Source organism: Cnephaeus nilssonii, assembly GCF_951640355.1.
Source record: "Cnephaeus nilssonii genome assembly, chromosome: 15".
In the NCBI taxonomy this organism is placed as follows: domain Eukaryota; kingdom Metazoa; phylum Chordata; class Mammalia; order Chiroptera; family Vespertilionidae; genus Cnephaeus; species Cnephaeus nilssonii.
This window is the reverse complement of record NC_137086.1, coordinates 31,353,957-31,370,063: the sequence shown is the minus strand read 5'-3', so window position 1 is coordinate 31,370,063 and position 16,107 is coordinate 31,353,957. Positions and strand designations below refer to the sequence as shown.

At 36.3% G+C, this 16,107-nt stretch overlaps 1 long non-coding RNA gene across 1 annotated transcript in view; it reads right to left on the bottom strand.

The window, feature by feature from the left end:
* The window catches only part of LOC307112221, a 50,391-nt gene that overhangs the window by 12,539 nt on the left and 21,745 nt on the right, over positions 1–16,107 (bottom strand). Inside the window, exon 2 of the long non-coding RNA XR_013814682.1 lies at positions 1,801–2,047. This is a non-coding gene — a long non-coding RNA (uncharacterized lncRNA). The remainder of the gene's footprint in view (positions 1–1,800; positions 2,048–16,107) is intronic.

Genomic DNA, 16,107 nt, shown 5'->3' with positions numbered 1-16,107 from the left:
ACCTGCCAATTCATTTGTAATCAAAATTTAAAACTCAGAAATAGAGAAGGTCTGATTTTAAAAAAATACTTATGGTAAGCATTCAGTCCACGTAAATATTAACTAATAAACATAGGTAAATTAAAGTTACAGGGAAAAAATGTAATGTCATAAAGCCAAACAATGTAAAAATAATAAAACACAAAAATTAAAGGTAAAAAAACCCAGAAAAATTGTGAAAATATGTGACAATATTATTCTCCTATTCTTTCATTGCAAGGAGTAAGTTTAAAATGTTGAAAATTAAAATATGTAACTTTAATATTTTTAATTCCAACATCACTATTTTTCATGTTTTCTTAACTTTAGAAAGCCCTCTTGTGAAATATTTCTTGAGATGAGGAAATAAATATTGGAAGTTCAATAGCTCCTCTAGTCTTAATTTCTATAGATTTAAGTAACATTAAATTAAATAATTTGTTATTTTAAAATAGCATTTATAATTTTATAAACATAATAATAAATTACTTTTATTTTTAAAATGACTGGAAGCATATATGCCAGGACATTATCATCTTTTTAAGTAATAAAATAGAGATTATTTTATTTTTGCTCTTCTTCTGTAATTTTTTTAATTAAAAAAAAATTAAAGCAAGAGTTAGAACTGTACCAGAGGTATCTGATAAAAATTTTCTCTGATTTTTCCCAATTCTAGGGAGAATTTTTGAGCAACTGAGGAACTTGTAAAGCTAATTATATACTTAATCATGCACATATTATAATATGTATGTATGTTTGTATAAATGTTTTTACTACTGGAAAAAATAATTTTTCATTTAATGTCTACTCCTCCTACTCTCCTCCACTCTTCAAATCATGACTTATACCTGTTCTTTCCTTTGTTCAGTGGATTGAAGGAAATACAAGGTGGTATAATGAAAAGGTTGGCTTCCTACTTCCTCACTTAGCCTCAAGTTAGTAGCTTCTCTTTCCAGGCATTCTGCCTCATCTATAACAATGCCTGATGATAGGACTTCGATAAACTACTCTGAAAAGACACTTGGGTTGGAATTGGGGAGCATGAAAAAGAACTGAATATTCTCAATCAGACTACATATCCAATCGGCCACAAGTGGGGCACCAGGACCATTGGTAGGTAGCTGGCTTGTAGCTGAACCAAGATGCTTAGCCCTGAAGATGAAGGCCAACAGCACAAACACATTGGTTACTTTTTAAACTCTTAAATTTTCCTATTATTTTTCTTTCTTTTTTGACTTTAGTAGTACATTTAATTTAATTTCCTATTCTTTTTGAAGGACTTACAAGGGGGTAAGATTGGGAGGACATAGTACAGAAAGCAAGAAAGCATATTCCATAGCTTTATTATTATGCAAAGAAAAGAGAATTTAGGGAGGGACAAAGGTGCAAAGTAGCCATTTGAGAGCTCTTTCAGTAAAATCCTTGCTTAGCTCAGGACTTCACCCCTGCACCTTCCTTTATCCTCACGACAAAGAGTTAAAGAGAAGTGTCATCACTGTGGTCCCCATTTTACGGTATAAATAACAGGGGCTCAGCCCAGTCAGGGATTTCCCCAAGGTCACTATGATAGTGAGCGAGATAGTAAGGATTCCAAGCCAGATCTGCTTACACCGAAGCTGATGCTCTTTCCTGTACTGCCGTCTTTCATAGATAAAGCCATTACAGCCCTAAGTTCATTTAGCAAATGAACAAAGCAGAGAACCTGAAGAAATACATGAAAACAGCTTTCCCAATTTCCTAGTCCCGTGTAGTGAAACCTCTCACTCCTGACTTGACCTGTACCTTTTTCTCCATGGAAAGCATTCCATCCACCTGCTTGGGAGTCCTCCACACGAAGTACACAGGGCTCAGCTGGAGCTGATGCAGAGGAAGTGAAATCGCTTGTGGGGAGGCTGTGGAGTCACACACATGAACTTGCCCCTGAGAACTTCATTCCCCATATCCTCTCATGTCCATATGTATATGACTTAATTGATCTGCTTGCAGCCTCGTCAGCTCACCAGTCGGTGCCATGGAATTATTCTTACATCTAAACAAAAGAATAAAGTTTTTAGAAAATATTGATGTGCTATATATTTCTAGGAAGCTGGGGAGAATTTAGTTCTCTGTCTTTTCAAGTATCCCTTTTACACAGGGGTTTTTATATTTTAAAAAAAAATAGATCCTAAGACCACAATACCAAGCTTCACTCACACCATGGCTTTTGGAGATTAAAAACCAGGTTAGATTAGATTAGACTCATTACAAACAAATTCTTTTAAGAAGTTAAATATCCATTATTTAATTTCTAGTTGGATCCCAGGTGAACAAATGACCTTTGACCTTGATTTTAGCACCTCCACCACCATGACACAACTAATTTAAATTGCACAAGTTTAGAAGCTCAATTATGCTTCCCGATATTATGCAAGTACTTAAGAATCTGATCAGTAAAGACTTTTACTTATTGTCATTTCCTTCTCTCTCCCTTTTTCTACCTGTTTCTAACTTGTGGCCTCATTTTTTAGCCAGCAAAGAGTCTCATGCTCAGAAACACCTATCAACATTAAGACATTTTCTTTAAAATTTTTCTTTTGGTGCCCAATTGATAAGGAAAGGCCAGCTAGAAATGGTGATGAAAACAGAATGGAAAGAGGATGGTAAAATTCAAATTTAGGAAGGATAAGAGTGAGACAAAATCCAATGAAAGGCAGAAAGTTTGGGGTCCAGATGTAGCCAGCCCTTAAGCTCAGTGTACAGAATTAGCATCATCAGTAAATTGAGCTGAAGATGAAGTTAGCCACTTAAAAATCCATTCCAATCAACTTTTTTACTTGGCCAGATAAGCACAAGCTGGTTGAGATTGCTATGAGGTTTCCTTCCCTCCATTTCTCATTTTCTACCTAATTTCTATCTTTGCCCAATATATTTCTGAGAATTGCTTTGGCCATTTTCAGATAGAGAGTGTTGTTCCACTGGGTCCTATTCAGAATTTCTATGAGTGCTTTGAAAGAAAAGGGGCTGGTTCACAAAGCAGAGTTTGGATTGATCTGGAGACCTTGGACTCATAATTGTGATATTTTGGTCTGGGTGATGTCAGAGGAGACAATTTTTTCTGACACAACAAATAGAGCCTTTCTACCTTTAGTAGATTTTCAAATGCCAATTGTACATTAAGTGGCTAAAAACTAAGGCTGATAAACTCTTTATTCTCCCATAACAACAACAAAAGTAGAGTACTCATAATAAAAAACTTCAGTATTCAAATGTCATTTTCTAAGAATACTATGTCCTTATAATAAAAAAAAAATTAAGAAATGAACAGTACACCAGAGCTATTTCTTCTTTCTTCAAATTTTCCAAATATAATAAAAAGACTTTCATGTTTAGGTTTGCCTTCTTATAGTCCTGAAATGATTCAGTCTGCCTAGTTTACATTCCCAACCCCACCTTCCGGAACCCCACCCCACCCCCCACAATATAATGATTGAAAGGAAGTTCCTTTGCCTTTAATCTCTTTAGAAAGTTACATTTGGTCTCCAGATCTGCAGTATTGCATAGATGATCCCAAATATGTGTGTCTTATACAAGAGACAAACCATAGAGCAAGACCACTAGAAGTGTACCCCGTATTGATATTAAGCCAAACAAATCTCATTTCCTCTTTTACTTAACAAGTAAACATTTGACAAAGATGAAAGTTATTGTTCCCTTGGATGGCATCAGCAAGCTACATATTCAGGGAGGAATGCATTTGTATAATGTGTGGTTAGAGGTTAATCAATATTTCATTTCTATTTCATGGCAACCAAATGCTCACATAGGTTATTTGGTTGTTCTTCGGCATTTTTTAGTTAAATGAAATTAATTTATTCCACAACTATGTATTAAGTGCCTACAACAGTCATTGTTACATAGTAGGCATTTAGTCACTGTTGATTCATGGAGTATTTCTTGAGAACTTGCTAGATGCAGACTCAATACTGAGTTCCCTGGCTGAAATCATTCATAAGCAGGCATGAAAATGTTCCCCTGTCAGAGCCCAGAATCTATGACTATGAAATCATTTGCATATCGAGCATTCCTGGCCTCTTCCTTCTTCTACCCGCAGCCATTCTCACCACTGCTAATGAGACAAGTGATCTGATCTCTTGAGCAATGTGCCCGTAAATCCATCTCTAAGGCTCTGCTCTACCGTCTGTCCTCCCCTGGGCCCACTGCAGGAAAATAGGCACCATTTGAAACCTGAACCATCCGCTGCCATAGAAAAGCACATGAATCAAAAGCCCACGGCAAAGTCTGATGCTCGCTGGCTCATTCTCTGTGTAAGTCCAATCATGGATGTCAAAAGAGCAAACTCATCAAAAGCTACCACCCCAACAGCTCTTGTGCTACTGGGGAGCTTAGAGGTGAAAATAAGCCTACTACTCCCCTAGAGGATCTCCTCACCTGGGCGCCTTCCTGGACCCCCCTTTTCTTCAGCAGAAACCCATGTGTTCTTTGTGCCTCCCCCTGCACTTCAAAAAACTCTCAGAAATACCAATCATCACATTCTAATAAAATTATTTGTTTGCATGCTTCTTGAGAACAGGCACTTTGGCTTATTCATCTTTGAAGCTTCAGCACCTCACATGGATGGTTTTCAGATAGATTTTCTTTGTTCTTAATAAGCCAATGAACAAATATCTCTTAGCCAGAGCCCGTAAGCCATATAGACATTGGAGTATCTATTCAACCTGCTGCCTACCCACCTAACAGTCCTAAAGGTCCTTGCTATATCATCAAATTATGTAAAACCTAGAAAATATTTTGCTCAATTATGCTATTAAAATTAAACCACGTAACTTTTGAACAGGTGTGACCTTGGATCTACTACAAATCCCTTAATTACACAGATGAGGAATCTGAAGTCCCAAGAAGTAAAATCAAGGTCATACAGCTAATGAATGGCAGAGAGAGTATAGAATGCAATTCTCCCTGCTCCCTGCCCAGTGCTTGGCTTACGGTCCACAGTCCAGAATCAGCCTGTTGAGGTTCCATTTCTGAGAGGCTTGTGAAGGAGCGTGGGGAAGGCACTGGCAGTTGAGCTAGATTCACACAGAGGGAGACAACCTCCACCAGCTTCTCTATTTGTTTTTCCTTCCCAAAGGCATAAACACTGGCCAAAAAGCTGTCTTGGTGCAAAGAGTAAGAAAGAGGAGAAATCATGGAAATCTACATGATATGCAGCTAATGACATCTAAAGAGGCACCTTAGGACAGTTTCAGATTTATAATCAAGGATCAAGATGTCTGTCTCCGGGTCAGATCTTCCGTAGTAACTGAGCTCCAGAAGAGAACTTTGGACCTTCCCTGTTACGAATCTGTGTCCCTGAGACGGATCTAAAATGTGTGTAGCCCATAAACTTTGAAAAGTGAGAAGGAAACACTTCCTGAAGCTTTCATCATGCAATACTTCATCCCTCAACTCACCAAATGTCCATGGAGTATGTACTACCAGGCAAGGAGGTGAGCACTGTGGCTACAAAGATGAATAAAACAGAATCTCCCTCTGCTCTAGGGTGCTCATGGTCTGTGATATCTCCCACCGAGAACTCTTTAGAGAGCCTAGTATAAGTCACACATGTGCACACACATACACACACCTACACACACACATACAATGTATTAGAAAAACATTAGAGTCTCGCTCACAACTCACTATTTGATACTCAACACCTACACCCAGAACCCTAAGCTTTCTGTCTCACTGCTTAGGCTTCTCCATATCTCTTGTCCTATGTCTTATAAAAAAGGCAAGTGTGTCCGAATGCTGTGAAGGTTTATGGATTGTGTCGCTGCAGAGGTCGAAATGGACACTGCTTCAGAACAGAGGAGGATTTGAGCAGCAGAAGTCCTTAGGCAAGAGAAAGGGCAAGTTAATTCCCTTACCAAACCTTCCCTCTCAGACAGAATGAATGCGATCCTAACATAACCGAGAGGTACTGCTTCTCTTGCGGTACCAAATTGTGATTCTGGAGGTATTCACAATCAGCACTATATTTGAAATAGTCGCAGACAGAAGTTGAAGAATATTTCACATAATATGAATTTATCCTTATGTAGATATGGACATAATACATGTGAAGTATAATAAAAATTATATTGGCAACCAAATGAACATTGTGGTGTTTTTATATTTATAAAAATAGCCAAACATAAAAGTAAAATTTAAATGCCAGCTTTATCTAAAATTTGTTATTTTCATTGATTACAATTGGTTTTTACCTATTATTTTTAGTAAATCTTGAATATTTTAGGGTGCATGTAATTTTTAAAACATATGATAATTTTAATTTTTTTATCTTTACAATTACTCTAACTCATATTTTTTCAAAATGTAATGAAATTTTACACTATTGAGGAAAAATACATTTTATCTCTAATCCTTTAGTTTATTTCTATAAATAGAACTTTAATTATGAAAAATATTAAGTAAAACAACATAACTAGTGATTTTGCTATAAAGAGAAAGATATCTTACAGAATAAATACATTATAATTGATGAAATATGCATGTGTTTTATTCAATCAGACATCATTAGCCCATAATAGAATACCAGGACATACACAGTGATAATTAAATTTAGTCATCTTTAACATCATGCCAACTTTTTTATTATATAAAAACCATGGCTTCACCCACATTCATTTTATTCTGTTATTATGAAGGAATATCTGTCAAAGTAGAAAGAACAAATTTCATTTCACAGTTTGTTAGCTTGATTTGGAACCTCTGTGCATGTATGGTTTGTGGGCCTCTGTTTGTCCTCTCATCCCAAGTGCTGAAATGTTAGGGGCAGCCAGTGTATAAGTCACCAAAAGTTAACATAAAATGATTGAAGCTCCAAAGTAAGACAACAATGTCAGTAGGAAAACAAGCCTCTTCCCTCTTCTTGAAGTCAGGACTCCTTTTCTTGAATACTCAGAGTCTCAGGTGGAACCTCACAGGCACACAAGGCCACGGAGACTGTTACCTCATGGAGCCGGTATCAGAGAAAGACTGACTGGCTTTGCCTAGTGTTCCTGGGAGGACTGCTCTATGCAGACAGAGGTAGTTTGTGTGGTTTAAGGGTTCCACAAAGTACAAAAAAATGCAAATATAACTAAGGGATTTTCAGGTTTAGAGGCTCTGCCAGTGGTTGCCGTGTCCTGATTGCCCTGGGACTTCGGGGTGATCAGCCCTGGAAATCCCCAGCTTGGCTCTAATTGGATGGTCTCGGTGGGTCTGCTCCATTGCAGCTTTCACAATGATCTAAGCAAGGCTATAGTGAAACACAATTATCCCATTTTTTAGTTTTCATTTCAGAACCCTTGGAGAGAAATACATTAATCTTCCATTCATAATGTCTTACAGTTTCTTTACCTTTTATGAAGCTTTTGGTATGTTTCTTGACTTCTCCATTTAATCTCCCAAAACAACCTTACTCTTAGATTGTACCTCATTCCTCACAAACAGACATGATTAAAGTCTGGTACATTTTCTCTCTTTGGCAAGTTTTATACAGTTATTTTGAAGTTAGCTAAAATGTCTCTCAATGGACACAGGGTGGCCTGTGTCTGCTTCATGCCTTAATCACCTTTCACATTATAGAATAGAATCTTATATTATCAGGCACCCACTGATCTTATGAAAAATTAAATAAACAAACAAAAGAGGAAGAGAATAGCAGCATGAGTAAAAGGGAACCCTATTTAAATAGTGCAGGCAACACCTCCCTGCCCCCCTTTCACACACACACACACACCTACACTACCCCCCATCCCATACCACCCAAAGAACACATGCTTGAATGAGCCTGAGTTGGGAACCTTGAATCTGCCATGTCCCATGTACTGAATATGATTCTAGACATTATTTTCAGACATTATCCCTAAATGCAAGCCAGCCACACAGGAGAATCAACTGCAGAAGCAACATTCTGTTCCAAAGTTGGAGGAAAACGACCTGTGCTGAGGTAAACCTTTATGTAAGCTATGAAGTATAGTTCTTTTTAAAATATATTTTATTGATTTTTTTACAGAGAGGAAGGGAGAGGGATAGAGAGTTAGAAACAACAAGGTGAGAGAAACATCGATCAGCTGCCTACTGCACACCCCCTACTAGGGATATGCCTGCAACCAAGGTACATGCCCTTGACCGGAATCGAACCTGGGACCCTTAAGTCCGCAGGCCGACGCTCTGTCCACTGAGCCAAACCAGTTAGGGCTGAAGTATAGTTTTAAATGCAGCCCCACCTGCCTCTAGGACCTTAGTGAATAGCATCTGTATTTGATCCATCCTTTGTGTCCCCTTCAGCTAAACACAGTGCCTTGAACTGAGAGGTGTGTGTTTAGAGACACTGTTTTGAATGAATGAATAAAAAAATAACTTTCCAAGTATTGAAAAGTGTGTCTCTCTCGTGGCTTCGGTGATCCATGTAATGAAATGAAATGTTCATCAGATGGCTAATACAATATTGATACTAGCTATTTCTAAGATCCTGCTAAAAATAGCGTTTCTCCAAACGTGGTCACCAGATCAGCTGCTTCAGAATTAGTCATTTAAAATCAAATGCAGGGGCCCATCCTACGTCTCTTGATTAAGCAGCTCTGGGAGGGAGGCCCAGAGCTTGCGTTTCCTCACTCTCGCCCGGTGATTGTGGCGCACCGCAGAATTTGAGGCCCAGTGTGTAGGTGGCTCTCAGCAGTGTCTGTGCCTTAGAATCACCTTGGGAGGTTTTGTTTAACTAACAATACCTGGCCCACCGCAGACTAACAAATCAGAATCTCGGTGATGGGCCTGCCATCATCATCATGTGTTTAAAGCTTCTCGGTGATTCTAACGTGCAGTCAAGGTCTGAGAGCCACAGCTTCAGATGCATCTTTCTTCCACTCCAGCCCGCTTACAGTCTATAGTCTCAGCTACATTCAGCAAACAGTGGATACTAGGCGAGAACCAGAGAGGAACAAGGAAAACAAAACGTACAAATGTCAGAGTCTGTGGGAAAGCTCAACTCTGGGCAAACTGCCTCTCGGCGCAGGCTTTCAAAAGCAGTCAGCAAGACAGTCAAAATCACTGTTTCTCACCAAGCCAGTAAGAGAGCGACATTTGATCGAGGCACCGTAAAGAGGTTCTTTGATACCGTATGCATGTTACCTATTAATAATTAAATTGAATTCATGTCACTATTCTTTGGACTATTTCATGGTACATCTCGTTGAAATTAGAAAAGAGGAAAATTTAATCTATTTTAAAGGACAAAATGTTTAACTGTTCTCTGAAGAAAATAATACTTATTTTACATAAGCAGTTGGTATAAATCTATGTCTATTGCTTCTTATGAGCCTCCCAATCACTATGAGCTGTAAGAAGGAAATTGCTGCTGTCCCCATTTTAGACACAGTAAAACTCAAGTGGAAAAGGTTAAGTATCCTGCCCAAAGCCACATACTTAGCAAGTGTAAGAGACAGTATACAACCCAGGCTTCTGACCCAAATCAGGTTATTTCTTTATTCCATTCAAGTTCATCAATACTATCTTCCACTAAAAAAGAAAAAGGATTCAGATTATATAGAAAAAAATCCCACTTGCCTGCATCACCCTTATAATACTTATTACTTTCTGTTTTGCATTTTATAATTACTTACAGAGCCAGATCTGTCTTGCTATTCTGCTTACAGAGGAATGGTATATGTCTGATTCATATTTCTGTTTTCCCACAATGCCTAGCTCTGAAAAATCATAGGTGGTCAACACATTTTTCTTGGATAGTTAAATGAAAATAAGAATAAAAATTTTTTACATTTTCAAATTGCAAAGCCTTCATCCCAGAAAAAACATAATCCTGTTAATTACCAACTAATGTTCTTTTCTTTAAGAATATTCCTCTGTTTTCCTCTTACAGTGGTATTACCAACATAATTACTAATCTTGTTGTCAGCCCAAATTTTAACCAAAGATGGTAATTATATACCAGGAGTCAATATGGTTTAAGAAATCAATGTTTTAATTCCAGACCAAAATATTCTTTCTTTTATTTTTTAGAATTATTGAGGTATAACTGATTAATAAAATTATAATATATTTAAAGTGTACAACATGATGATTTGATATACATACACATTGTGAAATGATTCTCACCATAAATTAACATATGCATCACTTCAGATAATTACCTGTTTTAGATACAAGTTCTACTCTCATCTAATTTCAAGTGTACAATTCAGTATTATCAACTATGATTACTATAATATAATTAGATCCTTAGAACTTAACATCCTATAACTAGAAGTTTTTATCCTTTTACCAATCTCTCATTTCCTCCATTCCCCAGCCCCTGGCAACCACTATTCTACCCTCTATTTCTATAAATTTGACTTTTTTAAAAAAGATTCCACCTGGAAGTGATACCATGCAGTATTTGTCTTTCTCTATCTGGCTTATTCACTTATAAATGAATAAAAAGTAATTACATTTTCTTTATTCATTTATCTATTGATGGACACTTTGGTTGTTTCCTTACCTTGTGACTACTGTGACTAATTCTGCAATGAACATGACAACAGATACCTCTTTGAGATAGTGAATTTATTTACTTTGGATATATACCCAGAATGGGATTGCTGGATGAAATGGTAGTTCTCTTTTTAATTTCTTGAAAAACTGCCATATTGTTTTCCATAGTAGCTGTATCAGTTTACACTCCCACCAATAGTATCAAGGGTTCTCTTTTCTCTACATTCTTGCCAGCATTTATCTCGTTTTGTTTGTTTTTTCAAAATAGACATTCTAATTGGTGAAGGTGACATTGAGTTTTTGTTAGTTTTTTTTACTTGTTGCTTCCAGTTTTATATATTACATATGAGTGAAATCATATGGTTCTTGACTTTTATTGTCTGGCTTATTTTACTTAGCATATTCTCAAGGTCCATCCAGGTAGTCACACATGGCAGTATTTCATCTTTTGTTATGGCTGAGTAGTATTCCACTGGATATATGTACCATGTCTTCTTTATCCAATCATCTATCAAAGGATACTTTGGTATTTCCATGTCTTGGCCACCGTGAATAATGTTGCAATGAACATTATTGTGGTTTTGATTTATATTTTCCTCATAATTAGTGATATTGAGCATCTTTTCATATATCTGTTGGCCATTTGCATGTCTTCTTTGGAAAATGTCTACGCAAGGCCTTTGCCCATTTTTAATTAGTTTTATTCCTATTGAATTGTATGAGTTCTTTGAATATTTTGAATATTAACCCCTTATTGGATATGTGGTTTACAAATATTTTCTTCCATTTAATACATTGCCTTTTCATTTTGTTAATGGTTTTCGTTTTTTCTTTGTTGTGCAGAAGCTTTTGAGTTTTATGTACTCCTTCTCGTCTATTTTGCTTTTATTGCCTGGGCTTTTGGCCCAATATCAAAGAGCTTACCCCCTATGTTTTCTTTTAAGAGTTTTACAGTTTAAGGTCTTACATTCAAATATTTAATCCATTTTGAGTTGATTTTTGTTTATGGTTTGAGTAGGAGTAGAGAGTCATTATTTTGCCTGTGGATATCCAGTTTTCCCAGAACCATTTGTTAAAGAAACTATTCTTTCCCCATTGTATATTCTTGGCTCCTTTGTCTAAGATTAATTGACCATACATGCATGAATCTATTTCTGGGCTCTCTATTCAGTTTCATTGATCTGGTGTTTGTTTTTATGTCAATTGCATATACTGCTTTTATTACTATAACTTTGTGATGTAGTTTGAAATCAGGAAGTATGATACCTCCAGTTTTGTTCATTTTTCTCAAGATTGCCTTGGCTATTTGGGTCTTTTATGATTCCATACAAATTTTAGGATTATTTGTTCTATTTCTGTGAAAAATGACATTGGAATTTTGGATAGGAATTGCATTGCATATGTAAATCACTTTGGGTAGTATGGACATTTAAACAATATTTATTCTTCCAATGCATGAATGTATGAGCACAGATGATCTTTCCATTTATTTGTATCTTTCTTCAATTTCTTTCATCAATGTTTTATAGTTTTCAATGTACAGATCTTTTACCTCCTTAAATTTATTTATCAGTATTTTATTCATTTTGATGCTATTGTAATTGGGGTTTTCTCAATTTTTCTTTCAGATAGTTTGTTGTTAATGTAGAGAAATACAATTGTTTTTGTATATTGATTTTGTCTTCTACAACTTCACTGAATGTGTTTATTAGTTCTAACAGTTTTTGTGTGTGGAGTCTTTAGAGTCTTCTGGATATACTATCATGTAATATGCAAACAGAGACAATTTTATTTCCTCCTTCCCAATTTACTTTCTTTTCTTTGCCTGACTGGTCTGGCTAAGACTTCCAGTACTATGTTGAATAAACAAGGTGAGAGTACACACTCCTGTCTCATTCCTTGCCTTACTCCTGATCTTAAACTCTTTCAAAAAATAGAAGAGAAGGGGACACTCCCAGACTTATTTTATGATGCCAGCATTACCCTGATATCAAAGCCAGACAAGGACACTACAAGAAAAGAAAATTATAGGTCAATATCCCTGATAAACATATATGCAAAAATCCTCTACAAAATATTAGCAAAACAAATTCAATATTACATTAAAAGGATTGGACAACCATGATCAAGTTGCATTTATCCCAGGGATGCAAGGATGATTTCGCATACACAAAACAACAAGTATGATATGCCACCTTAACATGTAAATGATTAAAATCATAACATCATCTCAATAGATGCAGAAAAAAATTGACTAAATTCAACATCCTTTCATAATAAAAACTATCCAAAAAATTGGGTACACAAGGCACATACCTCAACATAATATAGGCCATATATACTAAGTCCACAGCTAACGTCGCCTTCTTTCTGGACTTTACAAAATGATTCCTACATTGTTGTTGTTTTTTAGGACACAATTTTTATTCTTGAAGCTGGAGGAAACAAATTCAACAGTTCGAAACAGCCAACAGTAACACATGCTCCTTTTCCAGTAAAGATCCCTATTTGACAAAAGCCAAACTCCTTGGCTCTGTCTGGTGGGTTCTAGAATAATAAAAAAATTCACATGTTGCACTTAAAATCCTTGTCAAGAACTGTACTCTGGTTCTGGACAGTGTGGCTAAGTTGGTTGGGCATCATCCCATGCATCAAAAGGTTGCCAAGTTCCATTCCTGGGTTGCAGGTTCGATCCCTGTTAAGGGGCATGCAGGAGGCAGTTGATAGATGTTTGGCTCTCACATAGATGTTTCTCCCTCTCTCTCCCTCCCTCCCTCCTTCTCCCTTCTTCTCTCCATAAAAATCATTAAAGAATTATTTAAAGAAAAAAAAAAAAAGAATGTACTCTGTTCCCAGACAACTCTGAAGTTGCAGGCATTGAGCTTCTTCTGATGATGAAATGAGTTCCTATTCCCAGTAGTTAGGATAATGGTACATGAGGCCAATAAAACGTTTTTGCAATTCCATTAATTTCAGGTAGTGTCTTCATTCCAAGTAGGTTATGAGATCAAATATATGGAAATGATACTCCAAATTTAAAACAGAACATTCATGCACATGAGTAAATGCTTCTTCTCTAAGTTAAGATCTGGGGGAAGTTTTTAAATTTCAGATGGATGTTTTCCCTTTTGATATCAATGTCTGCCAGTAAATAAAAATTTGGGTTGCTCCAAATCAATATATTGGATCTAGAAAACATTTTACCTCCCTCTCTATCTCAAACCCATTGAAAGAACAACAAAGATACACAAAAAGAATAAAAATCATAAAAGTTCTAAGAACTGAAGAATAGGACATAAGTGGGCCAAAGATGTGGTAAATTATCTTGAAGATGAATGGCATATGAGATTACACTAATGGAAAAAACAGAAAAGAGAAAAGGGTACAACTTGGAGTATAAGAAAAGGCACAAGAGAAGGTACAGTGAATGTGGGAGCTGCTATTCCACAAAAAGACCTCTGAAATTGGAGGTCTGGAAGTGAGCAGACACTAATGCGGCTGATTGAAGAATCTATGGGCTGGGCTTCTAGGTGGTGCATAACGAAGAAGGCTATGTTTCTGATGTCAACAAGAAAAATGAAAGGAAACTAGAAATTCCAATAAAAATAAAATGCTATACAAAACATCATGGCAAAAATATGAAGCATGATTACAAGAAATTTGTAGAATCTAAGAAAAGAGAATATTGAACTTGGAACTTGAAATATCCTACTTCAAACAGTCTTGATTTAAGAACATAAATTATATTGCCTCTCTAGCCACACTCTGATTCTGCAGTGAATAATATTAAGCAATATTATAATATTGTCAATGATGCTGATTACTTTTTGGTTTTCAGAATCAATGTGTAGATAAAGCAGGAAACACTTAATTAAAGTTACCATTCAGAATGTTAATGTTGTCAACCTTGGCAATGTAAAGATAACAGAACTGACCGACGGTAGGTGTTACAGGAGGGAAAGAGATGGGAAAGAATGTAGAAGTGATTCACTCCATCACATCTTACACCATGGGTAGTTATTCAGTATATCTGAAGCTGGTGGGAACAAGAAATAAAAGTATAAACAGTAAAAGAGACAAAAGAAAAAAGGGGGGAGAAGGTACAGTGAAAAGGAAGAGGATGGCCAATGAGAGCTGATTAGTCATTTCAGTTATTTTTTACAGCAAGGACTTAAAAGACAAGCTTGAATTTATAAGCTAAGAAATAGATATTTAAAATTCCATGAAATAGATATTTAGAGATATAGTGGTAACCTCTAGAAGGCTAAAAACAGAAAATATCACAGCTGGTGGCCTCCTGGGAATTGGGCTATAGCTAATGGAAAGACACAGACTTTTCATTTGGCACCCTTATCGTTGATCAAAATTTTATTCCTATGAGCATGTACTTTTAAGATTCTCATTCACATGCTGATTTATAGCACCCAAAGCTTTCCATCTTTCCCATTTTAAGGCCCTCAATCAATGAGAAAATGACTCCATACAATGATAGAAACCTGACAGCAGGTTACATTTCCATGGTCTTCAACTCCAAGGTCAGTGGCCACCTCATGGGAATTCTACAAGTCTGCTATGTGTAACTTTCTGGGGTGTAGGAGCAGATCTTCTGAGATATCACCAACTACTTGTTTTTCCTGCCAGAATCAGCATTTTTCTATGGATGCCATCTTATCTTACAACCAAGCATCATATATCTCTCTCTGTATTTCTCTTTAATAATGTGTGCTGGTCAAGTCCAGGAATTCCTTGCTTTTGAACTACCAGAAAAGAAAAAGCTGTCAGAACTGACATCCTAAAAATAAGACACTTCTACTTTGAGCTCTAGCAGAGGGTACACTTCTGGAGCACTCTTAGAAACTTCTGAATTCTAATGACAAGGATGGAAAAATGGCTATTAAATTCTAGAAATAGTCCCTCTGCCTAGTTTAAATGTCAAAGCCAAGTGCTAAAGAACCAAAGGATAAAATGGAATGCTGTGCAATCTGCTTCAGGAGATGAGATGTTGCCCTATTTTTCCTCCACTCCATCTTCCTCCGGCCTCTAAGCTTATCCCTAACTTCACTTGACTTTGCTTGGTTTAGCATACTCCTAGCATCACTTCACCTTATTGGTTTAATTTGTCTTAGCATCACTTCATCTTATTTGAACACATGATACAATACTGAGAGAACAAATTAAATTATCAAAATTTCTTAAAAGAATAGACATTCAATTTGACAAAGTTGTTTAAAAGCACATAGATTTTTAAGGAATACAAACTTATTGTAGGGTTTCAAATTAGAAAGTTTAAATAAGTTGGGTAAGGGCACACAGCCTGCAAGTATTAGAGTGCAGCTTAGAATTGTTGTCTTAACTAAATAATTAGGCATATGAAGAGATAATAATCTCTATAACACCTCAAACCGAAACATCTACAACAGACTTAGCAAGCATTGCCTGACCTGAAAATTGATGATGGTACAAAGTTTTTCTACATATTGGCAAATTTCTACTGAGGTTTATTCTAAGCTTTTAGGGGTTACTTAAGTTCAGGGAAATAAAAATTTGTATTTTTTTTTCCCCTTCAGATAAATC